The sequence below is a fragment of the Solanum stenotomum genome, unplaced genomic scaffold (assembly GCF_019186545.1).
Source record: "Solanum stenotomum isolate F172 unplaced genomic scaffold, ASM1918654v1 scaffold9835, whole genome shotgun sequence".
Classification (NCBI taxonomy): Eukaryota; Viridiplantae; Streptophyta; class Magnoliopsida; order Solanales; family Solanaceae; genus Solanum; species Solanum stenotomum.
Window position 1 is genome coordinate 119,319 of NW_026037852.1, and position 19,783 is coordinate 139,101.

A 19,783-nucleotide genomic window follows, 5' to 3' on the forward strand; every position below is an offset into this window, starting at 1 on the left:
TATAAAAGTTGACTCATATATAAATAAAGGGAAACTTACATAAATGTGTTATATTAAGAAAATATTTACCATTTATAGCAATAACATCTTTTTTCACTNTGTTTTGCTTTGTTGATTAAAGTATTTGTATTTTCCTTCAATTTTACTTATTCTTTTTTACTACTTTTTCTTTTTGCTCTGCTATAAATAATGAAGAAATTGAACACTCAGTTTATAATTAATTGATCATCTTTGAGAGCATTCTAATCACAAATATTTTTATTTTTCTCAATGGATATACTTTTTAAAGCTGTAGGTGGGTTTGTTGTTGAGGTGGGAAAGTTTGTATGTAAATGCATCTATCCTAAGATTGAAAATATTGTCCGTTTCTCGTCAAAAATTGAAAATCTAAGGAAGGAAATAGAAAATATAACAAAGCTAAGAGATGAAATCAACGGAAAGAAGGAGAAAGATGAGCTAGAAGGCTATAAAACAAAACTAGATGTTATCAAGTGGATCAAAGATGTTTGCGAGCTGGAGAATGAATGGGAAACTATGCAACAAAGCATTGCAGCAGCTAAGACATTAGCCTTCGCTCTCAAGTCTCCACTCAAGCACAGAAGATTCAAGATCAACTTTCCAGGCTTAAACAAGTCGGAGAAAGCTTTGGATCAAACTTGATGGTAGAAAATTACCAGATGAAAAGAGTTGAGTTCATAGCGGGACCATCAGTAGAGGGTCAGTCAGCAGCAACAAGGAATCTCAACGAAATCCTACGACTATTGGAAGATGATAAGGTAATGTTGGAATTAATCCAAAATTTTATTTTACGATTTCATACTTGCTAATTCCTATCTAATTAGATTTTATAGTCAAAAGTAGTTTTGTTTTTCCTATTATACTAAGGAGGTTAAATGGAGATTAATGTCACCACCCATTTTCTAGTCATCGAGTGAACCAACTTGACTTTTATATGTGCCTTTTTCTAAAAATAATAAAATAAAATTCAACCACAAATACATGTAACACAATAATTTTTTTAATTAAAAATCTAATCTTTTAAATACCATCTATATATCGGAGTTTCATGTTGAAACCTTAAATCGTGACAATAGAAAGAAAAAAAAAAAAAAAACTATGAATATATGTTGTCGATAGGGGCGGATCTAGCATTTGGAGGTAGTGGGTGCCACAACGTTCAAGTAAGATAAAAGGATCGGTTACTTTAATTTGGGTTACAATTCAGGTTATTGATTTTTTTTATTTTTATAAACAAATCGATCAAATATGCATGTTAGTAATATTTTCTTTTAGATATTCTGAGATTAGAGATAACTAAACAATTCAATTTTTTTTCCTTTTTGGAATTAGATGTCTTATTCGCTGAAACTTTGAGAAAAAAAAAGATTTTTCACATTAAAATTTGAGCTTGTATAAACCATCTAATAGTATTAACATAATATATTCATATTACATTGACTTTATGTGTTGTTGGAGATATATAATAGGGAAAGAATAAAAATTGTAGTTTCAGCCTAGTCATCTTACTTAGCAAGAAAGTCGGTGAAGATTTGAAAGAACCTTTAAAAAAAATTTAAAAAAAGCTCTAATAATAATATTCATCATTTTTAAAACATATTTTTAAAAACTACTATTTAAATATATTCTTAATAATATTTATTTGACGTTCATAATTCAGTACTCATTAATTGATAAAAATAAACATGTAACACCCATATCAAGAGATTAATAATTAGTGCAAGAGAAAGTAAAAAAAAAAATTAATCATGAAAAGGAGTCAATTTGAATAAATAAAGAATAGTAAATAAATAAGAATGAATGGAGAAAAATAAATTTAATCCCTTTACATACTAATGAAAAAGACAAAAAAGAAGAAAAAAAATTAATCATGAAAATGAGTCAATTTGAATTAATAAAGAATAGTAAATAAATAAGAATGAATGGAGAAAAAAAAATTTAAGCCCTTTACATACTAATGAAAAAGACAAAAAAGAAAAGTAAAGTAAAGGAGCAAGCAAAAAAATAAGCGTTGGCAGTGAGGTTCGAACCCGCGTTGGCTGTGTGGCAGACCAACTCCTTCGCCAATTGAGCTGTTCCGCATTTCAGTCACTGGGTGGCAAAAGTAATATATATTGAATTATTATAAATTTATACATATATAAACGACGTTTTTTCCGAGATCATTGGGTGCCGTGGCACCCCCACCTGTCCACGTAGATCCGCCCCTGGTTGTCGATGATTGTGGGCAATTTCACCTAAATCTATGTACATGTAAACATACTAAAAAGTGAGTGAACAAAAATATCGGTTAAAAAAAGGCATGGGAAAAAGAAATGAAAGACAAGAATTGACAAGTAAAGCATGAGTTTGCTCACCCGTACGACTTATATTTATAATATAGAATAACTCCATATTTATTGTAATTTGGAAATGAGTTCAGAACATTAACTACGAACATTAACTTTGAATATAAACTGGGACAATTGAAGAGTACTAAAAATATTGAGGTTTACATCAAGTTTTAGCCAGTATAGTGCTAGTTGGGTTGGTGGGGATTCAGTATTTTCAGTTTAAAGTTATATTTCAATAACATTTAATAAAATAATTAAAATGAGTATTTTATTATTTTTAAAAAATTAGTTTAAAATAAAAGTTGTATTTTAACAAAATTTAATAAAATAATTTAAAATGTGTATCTTATTTTTTTTAAAAAAATATTTTAAACAAAATTGTATTTCAATAAAATAAATAATTAAAATAAGTATCTTATTATTTTTTAAAAAAAAATAGTTTTCAAAATAAACATTGTGTTTCAACAAAATTTAATAAAATAATAAAAATAGCATCTTATTATTTTTAAAAAAAATTAATTTAAAACAAAAATTGTATTTCAACAGAATTTAATGAAAAAATCATTTAAATTGGTTGTGTGACTTTTTAAGTTAAATATCCATAGTTGAGTGACTTTGAAGTTATAAAAGAAACTTGAGTGTCTATGAGAAGATCTCTTAGTTGAGTGACTTTATGTGTGAAGAATCCTTAGTTTGTAGAGAATAGCAGAAGAAAAGTATAATCGCAAAACCTTCTGCTAGCCCACGATCGTTAACTAAGATCGAAAGATTTAATTAACGAAGAGGAAGTTAGAAAGGAGAAGACCTATTTTGAAAAGTAGAATTTAGTTATGGAAGAAGACTCTTTGATTTGGGTTGTTTACAAATGACAATGACCACCCCTGTTTATGTTTTATGTTGTGACTAAAAAATGAAAACGAAAACCCAAAAATAAAGAACACCAAGTTTAACATGGAAAAATCCTTCAAACTGAATGTAACAACCACGGGATCGACAAGATCCGAATTTCTTCACTATAATAATAAGAGGGTTACAAATATTCTCCTAATGGCTACACATGCCAAAAGTGAAAAAACAATACCTACACCAACAAAAGATAAATAGAAAGAAAACCACCCAAACCCAACTGTTGTTCGGGATCTAAATCCGATCTCCACCGTTCAAATCAAACACCAAGGTATTAGGAACACTCAGTCAAAATTTCAGCCTGATCCAACGGTTAATTAATCGAGAAACGTAATCTGAAGTTTTCTAGTTGGAGAAAAAAACTGCAGCAAAAAGAACCCTTTTCTTCTCTCCTCTCACTTATTGAAAGCTCTCTAAAAAAATCTCTCTTATGTCCTAATGTCTTTCAAAGACAATACTAATGAGCAATTGAATAATTATCTCAAACCGTCTTATTTATAGAGTTGTGCTTTTCATTATAAAGCTAAAACCAACTCCAAATAAAACTACAATTCCAATCCTTTCCCAATAGAAATGGAAACTAAATAAGGAGAATAGTTCCAATTCTTTTCCAAATAGGATCAGACCATGGACCTTTGACTGGAACATGGGTTATAGTCCAACAAATTTCCCCTTCAGCCAAGGAACTAAATGGACTTCAAGTGGAGGAGCTCTTAACAGGCTTCATGCCTGCCACACTTCTATAAAACTCATGCTTGTCTACGATTACTACTTTTGTAAGCATTTTGAAGGATTGTCATCAATGCGTATCTTCTTAACCTCAAATAATTTCTCTTCCAGGGCCATTCTAATTCAAAGATACTTTATATTAATATGTTCGGACTTATAATGAAAGGTAGAGTGCTTGGTGAGATAAATAACACTTTCATTATCACAAAATAAGACAAATATTAATTGTTCAAAGTCAAGATCTTTGATAAATTCCCTCATCCAAAGCAATTCTTTGGCACCTTCAATGATGGCAATGTTATACCCCATTTTAACCGGGTCAAAATAGTGTACAACATTTCGGTGATTTCTAAGTTAATAACTAAGTCAAGAAGTCGCCACCTAATTAAATACGGTGAATTAGGGCACCTAAATTGATTAAAGTCATTGTCTAAAGTTAACTTCATTTTAAGGTCTTATTAAACATGAGATTCTAGGTACGGGTTCAATTAATCTAAAGGGAAGGGGTTAGGCATCCTTTAAGATCCATTAAAAATGGTTTACCGGCCGAACTTAAATTACTTAATTAGGCTAAGGTGTCAAAACAAGTGATAAAAGATAAAGTAGTTGATTAGGAAGAAGATTTAGTGTTTAAAAGTGGAAAGTAGTAATTTTTGTATTTGAAAATAATGTGGGTTTAGAAAAATTTTACACTCGAACACATGAACCAAGACAATCACAAAACAAGAGTTGATTTTTATATAGAAAACATTTGTTGTTGAAATCTTTATTTTTTAATAAATAAATCATTCTAGTCAACCAGCATGCTAAGTTGAGCTAGATCAACTTCTGGACTTCATATCATTTGCAACTTATGGCTCCAAGATTTAACTTAAACCAATTTATGAAATATTTTTAACTTTAAAGGGTGACTTAATTAATAACTAAATGTTTTTCAAAACGTCTACATGAAGGATTAGTTAACTACCAAATACGTCAAACAAAGTTGCCAAAACAAACACACAAATATTCATAGCGAAATAACATAAAAAACGTTAGGAATATGCAACTAAAAGAAGAGTAAAGTCGAGCACTTGTCACTTTCTCTTGTTTTTCTTCTCGATGGAGTTTCTAGGGAGCTAGAAACACAAATAAAAATGTATATGCAATTTTTTGAGTCTTGTAGTGAGGTCGAGTCGTAAAGTAAGACTCTTCGACTTTGGTATGTACATGTAAACAAAAATAAGAAAGAAAATAAGAATTAGATAGTAGGAAAGTGAATTTCAACAACTCAAAATTAAAAACATATAAGCAGGTGACATAGAAAGGATTCAAACAAGTCATCAAACTTACAATATCTAGTGTAGTATACCAAACTTTGGTGTTCCTAAAGTATAGAAATTTAAACGAGGCAGTTGGTCACTTAGTGTAGCATCCTTAAAGTTAAGATCACTAAACATTTTAGATGATTCACAACATAACATTTAGTATGTAAATGGGAAGTAGAATCAATTTCTATAAAGTAAGTTAACATGTATAAATAACAACTAACTATAACATAGGGAGCAAGGCCAAAATCATTAATATTAGTTATTATAATCAAAACAGATTTTAAGACTTTGCAGATGCATTTTTAGGAGTAGAATTTAATCATGATCTCTTACAAGTTCTTGGCTATAAAATTATCCATCCTACAGATCACATGCTACATTTTGTCCTAGTATTCGATCAAGAACAGAACGAATCGTGTTGGTAAAATAGGGAGAAACAAACACTGATATGGTTTCTAGCTTCAAAATCGTATTTAGAACATGGTACACACAATGTTTAAGCAAATAAAATTACAAACAAATATTTTAGCAGTTGAGATTTATNAATAAAATTACAAACAAATCTTTTAGCAGTTGAGATTTATGAATATCAGAGAAAACAAAATACATTACTTTTATTCATAACATACACTAAACTATCGGAAATAAAACAAAACAGGTTTAGATCTAACCTTTTTGTGGGCAGTGAACCAGGTTGTCGATCAAGGATCTACTTCGTTCCTCCGACAAATTAGCAAATAAAGACTATAGTAGACTCGTTAGATGATATTGAAGTGTAAAATGTGTGATGTTCTTGTGAATGTTTAGCCTTTGGAAAAGTAGTTTTGATAGTGAAAATGATAGAAAATGTCTCCTGTCCGAATGTCTTTTTGGCTGAGAGTTTGAGATGTATTTATAGGAGAGGAATGTCAGCAATTAGTGGTCTGAGCGGGATTTATTTTAAATTTCAAATTTGTCTTGGTTGGAGAGAAATCAGATGAAGATCTTGGACTCCCTAAATCAAGTTGTTCTAACAGTGAACTTCTACCCCAAAGAATCGAAAATCAAAAAGTTATTTAGCTTCTTGTGTTGACTAAATTGTTGAATATGAGTGAGAAGGAAATTTTGAACGCCGGGATATGCTAGAACACAATGAATGAATGAAATTTGCTCAAAAAGGCTGGACAAACACTGTCCACAGTTATGGTGCTACCTACCATGGTTAAAAATGGAATGAGGGGTGGGGTATGGCTACTAGAGTTATGAATAGGGTTAAATTGACATGTTAGAGGAAATGGATCTGTTCAATTGAGTAGTTGGGCTGCTACATTTGGGCTTTATTGTAGTGAACTAGGCTGAAATGTATGGGCCTATTGGGCAGCATTTTGGATAGCCAAATTGTTGCATATTTTAAGCTTGTAAAAGGGTTGAAAATGGATAGGCTTTCATGGCCTTTTTCCTTCTTTAAATTAAATCATTTGAGCTTCTGATTTAATAACTAATATAATATATATTACGTGAAAAAGTTTAGTAAGTAAGAAATTTAAAATAAAGTAACGACAATCTATTTAAAGAAGACGACAATAAAGTACTAATAGTAACATTGATAAAAAAAATATAATTTTGAAATAGTGAAAATGATAATAAAAAGATGATAAACATAAAAACAATAAAAGCTAAAGTAATATAGATAATTACAATAGAAATAGCGATAAATGGAAAATAATAGTGAATTATAAGGTATTCGACTTATTAACAATTTAGCAGCTCAACGAAATAAATTAGAAGAAATGAGGGACAAAATTTGGTGTCAACAGGCAATATATTCAGCTTCTGTGGTAGATAGAGCTATGCACTTATGTAGTCTTCATTGTAAAGAAATAAGCTCCCCTCCAAAAGTGATCAAACAACCACAAGTTGATTTTGAATTGTCAAGATTTCCCTCTAAATCAGAGCTTGTGTAGCATACAAGTGCAGACTTTCCACTACCAAATCATAACTCCATATCTGAAGTACCCTTCAAATATCTTAATATCCATTTCACTACGACCCAATGATATTTTTCATGATTGGAAAGAAATCTAGTAACGATACCAACAACATATGCAATATTTGGTCTAGTGCAAACCATAACATACATCAAACTACCAACCGCAAAAGAGTACGGAATACATGAAATCTCTATCTTCTCTTTATTAGTAGATGGACTCTAGGTCATACTCAACTTAAAATGTTTAGTAAGAGGCGTACGAACCACTTTTGCACCTGTTATGTTGAACCTCTTAAGTACTTTCTTAATATACTCCTTTTGGGATAATGATAACTCTTTTTTGTGTCTATCGATGAATTTGTATGCCTAAAATCTTCTTTGTTGGCCTCAATTCCTTCATCGTGAACACTTCGCTCAACTCCTTCTTGAGGACTGCAATTCTAGATTTATTTTTGTCAACAATCAACATATCATCCATATAAAGTAGTAAGATAATAAAATCATCAGAGAACTTTTGAAAGAATACACAATGATCAGAAGAAGTTTTCTTGTATCCCTGATTTTCAATGTCAAATTCAAACTTCAAGTACCACTGCCTTAGAGCTTGTTTTAAGCCATACAAGCTTTTTCTCATTTTGTATACATGATTTTCTTTTCCTTTAACTACGAAGCCTTCAGGTTACTCCATGTAAATCTCTTCTTCTAAATCACCGTGAAGAAAGACAGTCTTGACATCCATATGCTCAATCTCTAAATCTAGACTTGAGGCTAAGCCTAGAACCATACGAATAGAGGACATTTTTACAACAGGAGAGAAAATTTCATGAAAGTCAATTCCCTTTCTTTGACCAAAACCGTTGACAACTAACCTAGCCTTTTACCTAGGCGTAGATGTATGTTGCTCTTGCTTTAATCTGAAGATCCATTTATTTGTTAAAGCTTATTACCTTTCGGTAATCCACTAGCTCATATGTGCATTCTCGTGAAGTGACTTCATTTTGTCTTCCATGGCTTCTATCCACCTATTTCTATGAGCATCTAGCATGACTTCTTAAAGTTTTTATCTATATGTAATAATAAAGCTAAAATAGAAAATGTGGGGTGGCACCCTTCTTATCAATAGATACTTATTTATTCTTATCAATTTAGTCGGACATTTTTTGTTATTTTTTTCCTAAAATAATTGTTGTCTCGAATTTTATTTTATTTTTTTAGCTTTTTTTTTTTTTTTTATATTTTTAAAAGATCAAAAAATTTATATTAAAAATTTATAAAATATAAAAAATGATTTATTTAACTCCTATCATCATCAATATTATTAATTTCTTTTTCTTCTTTCCTTAATCTTCATCTCATCATTAATGTTATTTATATCATTTTCTTATATCACTTTTTTTTTTCTTTTTCTGCTCTTATATTTTCTTTTTTTCTTACTCATATATATATATATATATGACATTTTTTAAAAGATAGGATTATTATTTATCTAATTTTTCAAATTTTGGGTTCTTTTGTCATACTAAATGCAACATGTATTATTATAATTACATTCAATATATATTGAGAAATATGTAGGAATGAAAATAAAATTATCATTTCCCAAAAATAAAGGTTAAATTATAATTTTTTTATGATTAAGGAAAGATAAATATATTATTTCAATATCCCATAGCCACATTTAAAATATTAAAAATTAGTTGAATAGCTGTAAATGGAAAAGGAATCATCATTTAAGGAATCATCATTTTTAAATTTTTGGGTCATTTCTTCTTCTAAAAGTTTCTATCTATGTGTAATAATAAAGCTAAAATAGAAAACGTGGGGTGACACCCTTCTTAGCAATAGATACTTATTTATTCTTATAATTTTTTATTATATGACATTATTTGTTATGTTTTTNTAACTCCTATCATCATCAATATTATTAATTTTTTTTTCTTCTTTCCTTAATCTTCATCTCATAATTAATATTATTTATATCATTTTCTTATATCACTTTTTTTTTCTTTTTCTGCTCTTATATTTTCTTTTTTTCTTACTCATATATATATGGCATTTTTTAAAAGATAGGATTACTATTTATCTAATTTTTCAATTTTTTGGGTTCTTTTGTCATACTAAATACAACATGTTTTATTATAATTACATTCAATATATTGAGCAATATGTTGTAGGAATGAAAATAAAATTATCATTTCACAAAAATAAAGGTTAAATTATAATTTTTTTATGTTTAAGGAAAGATAAAGATATTATTTCAATATCCCATAGCCACATTTAAAATATTAAAAATTAGTTGAATAGCTATAAATGGAAAAGGAATCACCATTTAAGGAATCATCATTTTTAAATTTTTGGGTCATTTCTTCTTCTAAAAATTTCTATCTATGTGTAATAATAAAGCTAAAATAGAAAACGTGGGGTGATTCCCTTCTTAGCAATAGATACTTATTTATTCTTATAAATTTTTATTATATGACATTATTTGTAATGTTTTTCTTAAAATAATTATTGACTCTATTTTTATTTTTATTTTTAGCATTTATTTTTAATTTTAAAAGAGTGGAATTTATAAAATATAAAAAAAGATTTATTTAACTTTTATCATCATCAATACTACTAATTTCAATTACTTCTTTCCTTAATCTTCATCTCATCATTAATGTTATTTATACGATTTTATTAAATCACTTTTTTTTCTTTTTTTACTCTTTTATATATATAAAGTTGGATATGTAAATGATGATGTAACATTTCTCAAAAGCTGGATTACTATTTATCTAATTTCTCAAATTTTTGGATTTTTTTATTATACTAAATACAATATATTTTATAATAATTATATTCAATATATTAAACAATATGTTGTAACGAAAAGAAAATTGTCATTTCAAAAAATTAACAGTTAGATTATAATTTATTATGGTTAAAAAAAAGATAAAGATATTATTTCAATATCCCATAACCACATTCAAATACATTAAAAATTAATTGAATAACTGTAAATGAAAAAAGAATTACCATTTAAGGAAAATAAATATTTACAATAACATAATAATTAAGGAAAGAGTAAGATATTATTTTAATATCCTTATTTGTAACTTTTGACCCACTACTCAATTAAATCGAAAGTGCATTTAATAATATTAAAGGGATATTAGTTTAATATGTTTTCTCATTCTGCAAATTATATTCAATTAAACTTAGTTTTAAAGATAAAATAACGGCTCTATTTTAATTATTATCTCTATATTTCAAAAAAAAATTATCATGAAAAAACTTTTCTTGCTCCTTATTTTGATTTTCATACTATTATTATTTTTCCAGTCATTTTTCAATGATTTTTTATTTTGATTTAAAATTTAATGTTTATTCTTAAATTATGATGGTACAAATTAATGCGGAAGTAGAATATAATAAATGATGATTCTTCTACTAAATAAGAAGATATAACGAAATTGAAAGAGTGAAGTTTTTTTTTTTTAAAATGGATATAATGTTCTATTAAGGTATTATTACGTCATTATTCAATATTTCTTTTAATATAAGTTTCACTTGCTAATGCATTTGGTTAGTATTACATTGTTATTTCACATTATGAGATACTCCCTCTATCCCTAATTACTTGTCCACTTTTGAATTGACATACCTATTAAGAAAATAATTAATGACATAGTGAGTTTACTATTTTACCCTATTAATTATGAAGTGGATGAAATGTTCTACATTTTTCAAAATAATTAGTCATTTTATTGAGGGTTTAATAGGTAAAATGAATTTGTCCTTTCTTGATTTGTCAAAATGGACAAGTAATTAGGAACAACTATAAAAGGAAAAAATGGACAAGTAATTAGGGACATAGGAGTATTTCTTAGACATTTAGGTACACCAAAATATATATTGCATATTAAAGGATCAACTTCATGCAATAGAAGAATTTGTTATTAGCAAATACATTTTAACTTATTTGATAAAGAATATTTTCTTCCTTATTTAATAGACGTAAAATTTGTCAAGCTTTATTTTTTTTTTTACAATCTTCATATTATTAAAACAAATAATAATAATAATATTACTGTTAAACACTAGATTAAATATAAAATTATTCAAAAATATTTAATTTTTGATGATCGCACAAAGCGCAGTCTCTAATATGTGATGATGTTCATATATATTTACATTTTTGTCCAAAAAAAAATTGTAAAATAGAAGGGCAGTAGTCACCTTTATAAGGACATTATGATATTTGAACTTTTCACTTGAAGTTAGTATAATATGATAAATATGACCATTGTTATACTAAATTATTTTTTGGGTACTTGTATCAATATTTTAGGTATGCATCATTGGTGTGGTGGGTACAGGAGGAATTGGTAAAACAACATTGGTAAAGAATCTGAACAATGAGCTTCTAAAGATTAATGTGTCAAATTCTAAATTGTCTTTTGGTGTTGTGGTATGGGTTACTGTTCCCAAACCACCAATAGAGATAAAAAAAATTCAAGCACAAATTGTGAGCAGATTAAACCTAAAGGTAGATAACGAGGGAGGTGAAATAAACATTGCCAGCAAAATCTTGGAAAGGCTCAAGCAAGAAAAAAGTTTCCTTGTCATACTAGATGATGTTTGGGATGCTATAAATTTGGATCATGCAGGTGTGCCCCAACCCAAAGCTCACACAGGAAGCAAGGTTATTATAACTTCTCGTTTTGGGAATGTTTGTAAGAAAATGAAAACAAACACCGAAATGAATATTTCCACATTGAAGGAAGATGAATCTTGGCAATTGTTTATCAAAACTGCGGGAGATATTGCCAATCGGGAGAATATTCAACCAATTGCAAGGGATATTGCAAGNCACAAATTGTGAGCAGATTAAACCTAAAGGTAGATAAAGAGGGAAGTGAAATAAGCATTGCCAGCAAAATCTTGGAAAGGCTCAAGCAAGAAAAAAGTTTCCTTGTCATACTAGATGATGTTTGGGATGCTATAAATTTGGATAAGGTAGGTGTGCCCCAACCCAAAGCTCACACAGGAAGCAAGGTTATTATAACTTCTCGCTTTGGGAATGTTTGTAAGAAAATGAAAACAGACACCGAAATGAATATTTCCACATTGAAGGAAGATGAATCTTGGCAATTGTTTATCAAAACTGCGGGAGATATTGCCAATCGGGAGAATATTCAACCAATTGCAAGGGATATTGCAAGTGAATGTGGCGGTTTACCTTTAGCAATAACTGTTATTGGGGGATGTATGAGCGGGAAGAACAGGGTCGAGGAATGGGTAGATGTTTTGGATTCACTTAGAATATCTGAACCTTATGACAAAGATGTAATAGATGAGGTTTACAAGGTAATCAAGTTGAGTTTTGATTATTTAGAATCTCCAGATACTGGAAGCAAAAGGAGAGGTGACATTAAAAGTTGTTTCTTGTATTGCTCCTTGTATCCTTTGGTTATTCCCATAGATGATCTCATACAATGCTGGTGGGCAGAGGGGTTCCTCGCTGAACATGACACATATGAAAAGGCTTATAACAGGGGAATCACAATAATTGGGAGTCTAAAAAATGCCTGCTTGCTAGAAGCCCATGAGATGGATTATGAGGAGATGGATTGTGTGAAGATGCACGATGTGGTTCGTGATGTTGCTAAATGGATAGCTAATACCTTTGGGGATGAACACATTTCTGTTTTTCAAGCTGGAATTGGGTTGACAGAGATATCACATACTAAAATATCAGCTTCTGTCAAGAGAATATCTTTCGCAAGCAACAAAATTGAATATCTACCTGATTGCTTCACGGAATGCTCAAAGACAACATCTTTACTTTTGCAAGACAATAAATCCCTTGTGAAAATTCACGATAAATTCTTTTTGTCATTTCCAGTTCTAAGAGTTCTGAACCTGAGTTATACTGGTATTAGAGCACTGCCTTGTTCCATCAACGAGTTACGTCAACTACATGCTCTAATACTACAAAATTGCAGCATGTTGACAGAGTTACCATCTATTGGTAATCTTTGCAATTTGCAATTGCTTGATTGTGATTGTACAATGTTACGTTACCTGCCAGAAGGAATGGACAAGTTGACAAATCTGAGGCTCTTAAATATGCCTAATTTGGAGAGCAGCATCGGCCAAGGATTTTTCCTCAAACTTTCTAGCATTGAAATAGTAGATATGACGGGTTGCTGTCTTGGAACAACTTCTTTTGATGAGCTATCATCTCTACGCAATCTGACTAGTCTTCTTATTAGAGTGGATAGCTCATCGATTTTCAATAGAGACCACACCTGGATGAAAAGATTGAAACTATTTCGTATTGAAATTGGGGAAGCATCAGGGCTTAGATTATTGCACAAGTCAACAAGGATGATAAGAGTCTCCAAGTGTGAAATTTTCAGTGACGGAGAACTCTCAAGCATGTTACATTTTGCTTCACATTTGCACTTGTTAAAATGCAGCGGTCTCAGGAAGTTGATTGCGAACAACAGTTTTGATAGATTAAAATCACTAAACATAGAGAATTGTTCTTGTGATTTCACACCAGCAGAAGAAGGAAATGAACAGTTTGGTGATCCTTTGCCAAATCTGGAACATCTCAGTCTCTTTTCTGTACATAATTTAAAGAGTGTCTCTGATTTCGGTCAACTTCTGGGGCTAAGATTTTCTGGATTACGTGAACTGGAAATATCCTATTGTAGTAATCTAACATGTCTTTTTAATGCTTTTTCTGTACCCAACCACTCGGAAGAAATTCCAAGAGTTCGGAAGTTAGTGCTGAGAGAATTAACAAAATTAGGAACGTTTGGGGAGCCAGAGAGTTTGTGGAAACACCTGGAGGAACTTGACGTGTTCGGATGCGACGGAATAAGGAAGTTGCCTCTCTCTATTCAAACCTCCAACAACATCAAAGATATAACAGGAGAATCAGAATGGTGGAGCCAACTGGAGTGGGATGACCACAACTACAAGTCAAATTTAGAGCAATTTATTTGGATGACGTCGCCCAAACGTGAGCTATATAGGAACAGAATCGTGAACTACTTAATGTCGAGTTGAGTAAGGAATTTTTGCCAAGTTCCTCAAGATGTTCCCACCATTGCAATTAATGGAATAAGGAAGTTGCCTCTCTCTATTCAAACCTCCAACAACATCAAACTAATCAATGGTGGAGCCAACTGGAGTGGGATGACCACAACGACTAATCAACTTTACACCATTGTTTCACTGCATTTCAGGTGATGTGCCAATTAACTTTAGTACTATACAACTATTTTGCCTTAAGGTCATAGAGAAGAGAATACTTGATTACAATTATAAACTACATCTCTATCTATACTATTCAAAATATCAAATCAAAGCCCTGCCACAAATAACTAGATACGTGTATTACAAATTTCTAAAAAGACTTTTTGATAAACTAAGATACAATATTGAAAGACTCAAAATATCCTTGTGAATGCATTAATTCCAACAAAGTTATGTTGATTCTAACGATCCTCGTAAACGTTTTGTGAATTTTACATGCTTTTTTCTATTTTAACCCCTCACCTGTAACTTTTAGATATGTTTATGATTTGCTAGGATAGATGATACGATTTTTTACATATGCATAGTGAATATTTAAATCGTAATACTTTGACAAAGATTTTAAATACATTTGAAGATAAATATTATTTTTAGCGGATAAGAATATTATAACCTAAATTTAATTAGAGGTTATTTGATAATTGATCAAAAGATTATTTTATTTTATTTTTAGAAAAAAAGAATGGACAAAGCCCAAACAAAAAGAGAAAAGGAAAATACACACTCTCTTGATGGTATGTGTACTATAATCTTTCTTTTATTTAAAAGAAAATGTCACAGCATACTCCATATGTATTTAGGAAAATACTTTCTACTTGCTGCACAACTTTTTAAAAATAAACTTTTTTATTTCTATTATATTCAGTAAACATGTAAAAAAAAATATTTTTCTAAAAATATATGTACATATCTAGCACAAAACGAGGAAAATGTAAAAAATAAAATAAAATTAGGAGCGAAGGATGGGGTGTTGTAGAATTTTTTTTTTTTAAAATAAAAATAATATCTTAATTCTTTTTGGAAGGAATGGGTGATTTTTTTTTGGGAGGTGGGGCTGGAGGGGGTGAAGTATGGATTTTTAAAAATGATATGCATCATCATCTCCTATTCAGTTGATATTATATTGTGCACATGCATTAACATGAGATTGAATATGAGTCAGGTCGAGCACGTGGAGATCGTCCATGTTGCAATGGTTTTATGTTTATGAGTTGGACACATGGAGTCTTTTGTGTTGGGGATTGTTTGAATTTGAGATTCTGTGTTGAGATCATCCGCACAAGCACGTGGAGAACGTTTGTGCTGATATATGGACCTTTACGAGTTAGTCATGAGTCCCGACTATCTGACCGAGAAAGTGGGTGTATACAATATTTTGACCATTACATTACATTTCATCTACATTGCATTTTATATTGAGTTATTGAGATGATTGTGATACTGATTCAACTTGATACATGTTGTGATCTTATCAGTAGTGTAAACTAATAGTTGTGGAAAAGTAGATATTTAAATTTTTATTCTGATACCCAAACACAATAAGACCACTGCACTAGTGGTTTATCATTCAAATATTATCATGTGTGCTGAGCTTGACTCGTTGTTGCCTCATTCAGGAATATTGGCATGGATAACAAATTTATGGCGACAATGATTCTTCAGCTTGTCGGATATCTTAGGTTTCTTCTGCCAAAGTTTGTACAATTCTTCCTCTCTGGTTCCGATATTTTGATTGCTTGATTGATTGTACACTGAGTAGTTTCTTGTTTCAGTTGTGTTGTTATCTTTGTTAATTTGTAATAAACTAGTATTTGCTTCTGTGTTGAAACATTCTTAAATTATGTTGGGATATATACTATGTTTAAATATAATATTTATTATAGAATAATTATTTATTCAGTTTTTCATAAAAAAATTAATAGATCATATATTTGTTTTTGGTGTCTATTTACTTATATCACCGGTTCTTATAAGTATAAAGTTTTTTTGGTCACAATCTAATATGGAAAATGAACATGCCATTGGTACGATTGTAGCACAAGATTCTATATAATTTATCTTGATTTTGGAAACGGTACAGTTCCAACTACACTATGTATGTATTGAACAAGACCGAATAGAGATAGTTGTTTTAGACTGACTGACTAAATCATATTCTCTAAACTATAAAATATACTTATATTAATCCTGATATAACTATTATGATCTGTTTATATTAATTATCGTTTTGATTTATTAAAAGGTGAAATTCTGAGATGAGTCAATATGCCTGGTAGATTGGATGATAATAATATATATTGATGAAATAATAAGTTAGTTGATGGAATCCATATCTTGATATAGAGATTGATAATATGTCTTTTTTAGAAGCTCATAAGTTTTCAAAGGAAATTAATCATTCAGTTAATTATTGATTAGTATTCGTAATTTTAACATAGGGAATTACACAAGTGTTTAATGAGAATTTTGAAATATAAATAGAGAAATGAAATTACGAATTTCTATTCTAGTGGAATGATTTGTAATTTATTATAGTAAGAATAATTTAAATTAATTATTTGAAATTATTTTCATAATAGAAACTCTCACTAATTAATTATGTGATCCCTATAGTACCCATATTTAATTAGAACTCGGAATCCTAATTCTAGGAGAAAAAAAAGAGTATGTGGCTTTCTTGTTCTTGAAAGTAACGTGTGTTTCTTCTTCTCCTTTTTGGATTGGGGTAAATTCTATCGGTAGGCTTCTAATCTAGAAAGAGAATAAGGTTTTTATACGATACTTTTTCATCCAAGTATTGAGAGAGGTCGGCTGTAAACTTGGAATCATTGTAGAAGACTGCAAAATCGTTGTCTAACTCGTGGATTCGCTTGAAGGCCCGTCTAACTTGTGGATTCACTTCAAGGTATACGCTCACAATTCAAGATATAATTCTTGAACTAAATTTTAGCAAGTATATGTGTTCTAGCATAAATCTATAGATTATTTATTATTCATGTAAGCGGTATGATTTTGGTATGTTTTCGTTGTGCATATAATTATTGTACATTCAAATTTAGCACATGATCTTCATTTTCCATGTATTGTTCTCAAGACAAAAGAAGGAAAACCGAGAGAGAGCCTATCTCACATTTGTGACAGGTTTCTCATGTTGTAATATGGTCCATGGTAAACAACTGAAAACTTATCCGACAAGAAATTTCACTACCTTAGGACTATTATAGTTTCATCGGCCTGCTGTCTAGTTGTAGTTGGATTGCCAGGAGTTCGGAATGCTCCAAATTCTGGTTTATTTGGTTTGACGAAAGTCATTTTCGTTTCAGTTCTAGAGTGAAAAGTATTTTCGAATGAAAGAACTTATCCACATCCAGTGTTTACACCAGACCAAAACATTTAACCTTAACAAATAAAAATTATACTGAAAACACTAATAATAATGTGAATGAAAGTCACATGTGTTGCATTTTTTGGTTTAGTGCAAACACCTGATACAGAAAACCTGATATACAATTTATGAAGAAAGTAAATCGTATGACAGTTACCTCCCTATAACAAGTTCTTTTGAATAATTTATAAGTATATTTACAGAGTCCATAAACTATAGATTACACATATACACAAGACAATACAGATTGTGATGCTAACTGGCTTGACAGTTCAAATTTGGATCATCAACTGTGTTAAAGTACAATGTACAAAGTTTGTCGTCAAATTTGGAATCAGTTGATGGACAGACAATCCGCAGTAGCGCTTCCCTAGTCTAGCGATGAAAATGTCAATTATTTTCTTGAACATGTCGTCTTCTTGGATTAGAGGTTGCTCCACAAACTCAACTAGAGGCATCCACTGTATTGCAAAAAAGAAAAGGCAGCTCAAGTAAATGCTAACTTGCATAAAGCTGCAGACTTTAAGTCTAACTCAACCTTAAAAGCTAGCTCATGAGATGAGGCAACATCACATTTTTCCGACCAATAAACAGCTGATGTGTGGACAATATGACATGCGGGACCAACATTGAGACACACAAGAATAAGGACGAGTTTGGATGTGGTATAATGTTAAGAAAAATGGACATTGAGTCTAACTCAATCTCAAACGCCAGCTCATCAGGTGAGTATTACACAATACGATATGCTTACCTTAGCATCCTGAATTTCTAGATCATCAACCATGATCTGTTTTGACAGGGGTCTTAACAGACAGACGAAGAACAAATCTGACTTTTGAAAGGCCACATCGTGAACATGCCTGAAGAAGGACATCGATAAATGTTAATTCAAACAATGTATCTTATTTGTAAACTGTAAAATCAACTATTAGAGTCCAAACTTAAACAACTGTGTACATAGCATGAGTTAGAGCATGAAACTGAATAAAACTTGAAATATCCAAAAGATGACAGTAAAATCAAGAAAATAGCATCTCTACATTCTCTGTGTCTNAATTATTTTCTTGAACATGTCGTCTTCTTGGATTAGAGGTTGCTCTACAAACTCAACTAGAGACATCCACTGCATTGAAAAAAGAAAAGACAGCTCGAGTAAATGCTAAGTCGCATAAAACTGCAGACTTTAAGTCTAACTCAACCTTAAAAGCTAGCTCATGAGATGACGATTGTCCAAAAATATATAAGGAAACAACATCACATTTTTCCGACCAATATAGGGGTGTGTGTTACGAGACTAAACAGCTGATGTGTGGACAATATGACATAAGGAACCAACATTGAGACACACAAGAATAAGGACGAGTTTGGATGTGGTATAATGTTAAGAAAAATGGACATTGAGTCTAACTCAATCTCAAACGCTAGCTCATCAGGTGAGTATTACACAATACGATATGCTTACCTTAGCATCCTGAATTTCTAGATCATCAACCATGATCTATTTTGACAGTGGTCTTGATAAGAGCTTATACCTTTTGGTGTTTTGATGATCTCCTCACAAGTGCAGGGACCTGGTCCTCTGCAGAGTATGAATACTCGTCCAGCTGTTAAAGTGCGGTACAACTGTAAAAGTTGTCTGCGTCAGAAAGTTGGTGAAACTGCAGAGTACTTCACCAATCAGAAGCAAGGAGGTTGCTTGTACGTTTGGTAATAACTTTTCATGGTATATACCAAACAAGATACAACAATATTACTCATTCATTCAAAGAGAGAGTCTTTCAAGCTTCAAGAACAGCAAGGGACTTGATCGATTGCTTCAAGAGCTTTTTGTACCAGTTGTTATTTGTTTGCTTGTAATAGTTCTGATATTGTAAGATCCGTTTCACTTGTGAAAGAAACGTTTCAAACTTGTTTGAATCATTGTAAGAACTAGGTTAAGGGTAACTTAGGTTCTTACTCTAAAAGTCTATATTAAACGGTTAGGATTAGTATAGTGGGCGGTGTTGTATCCGCTTAGCAAAGTCTAAGTTAT

At 30.6% G+C, this 19,783-nt stretch overlaps 1 pseudogene; it reads left to right on the forward strand.

Annotated features, from left to right (window-relative positions):
• The first annotated feature begins 236 nt into the window (after window positions 1-236).
• Window positions 237-14,333, forward strand: LOC125853180 (disease resistance protein At4g27190-like; annotated as a pseudogene).
• The last annotated feature ends 5,450 nt before the right edge of the window (window positions 14,334-19,783 follow it).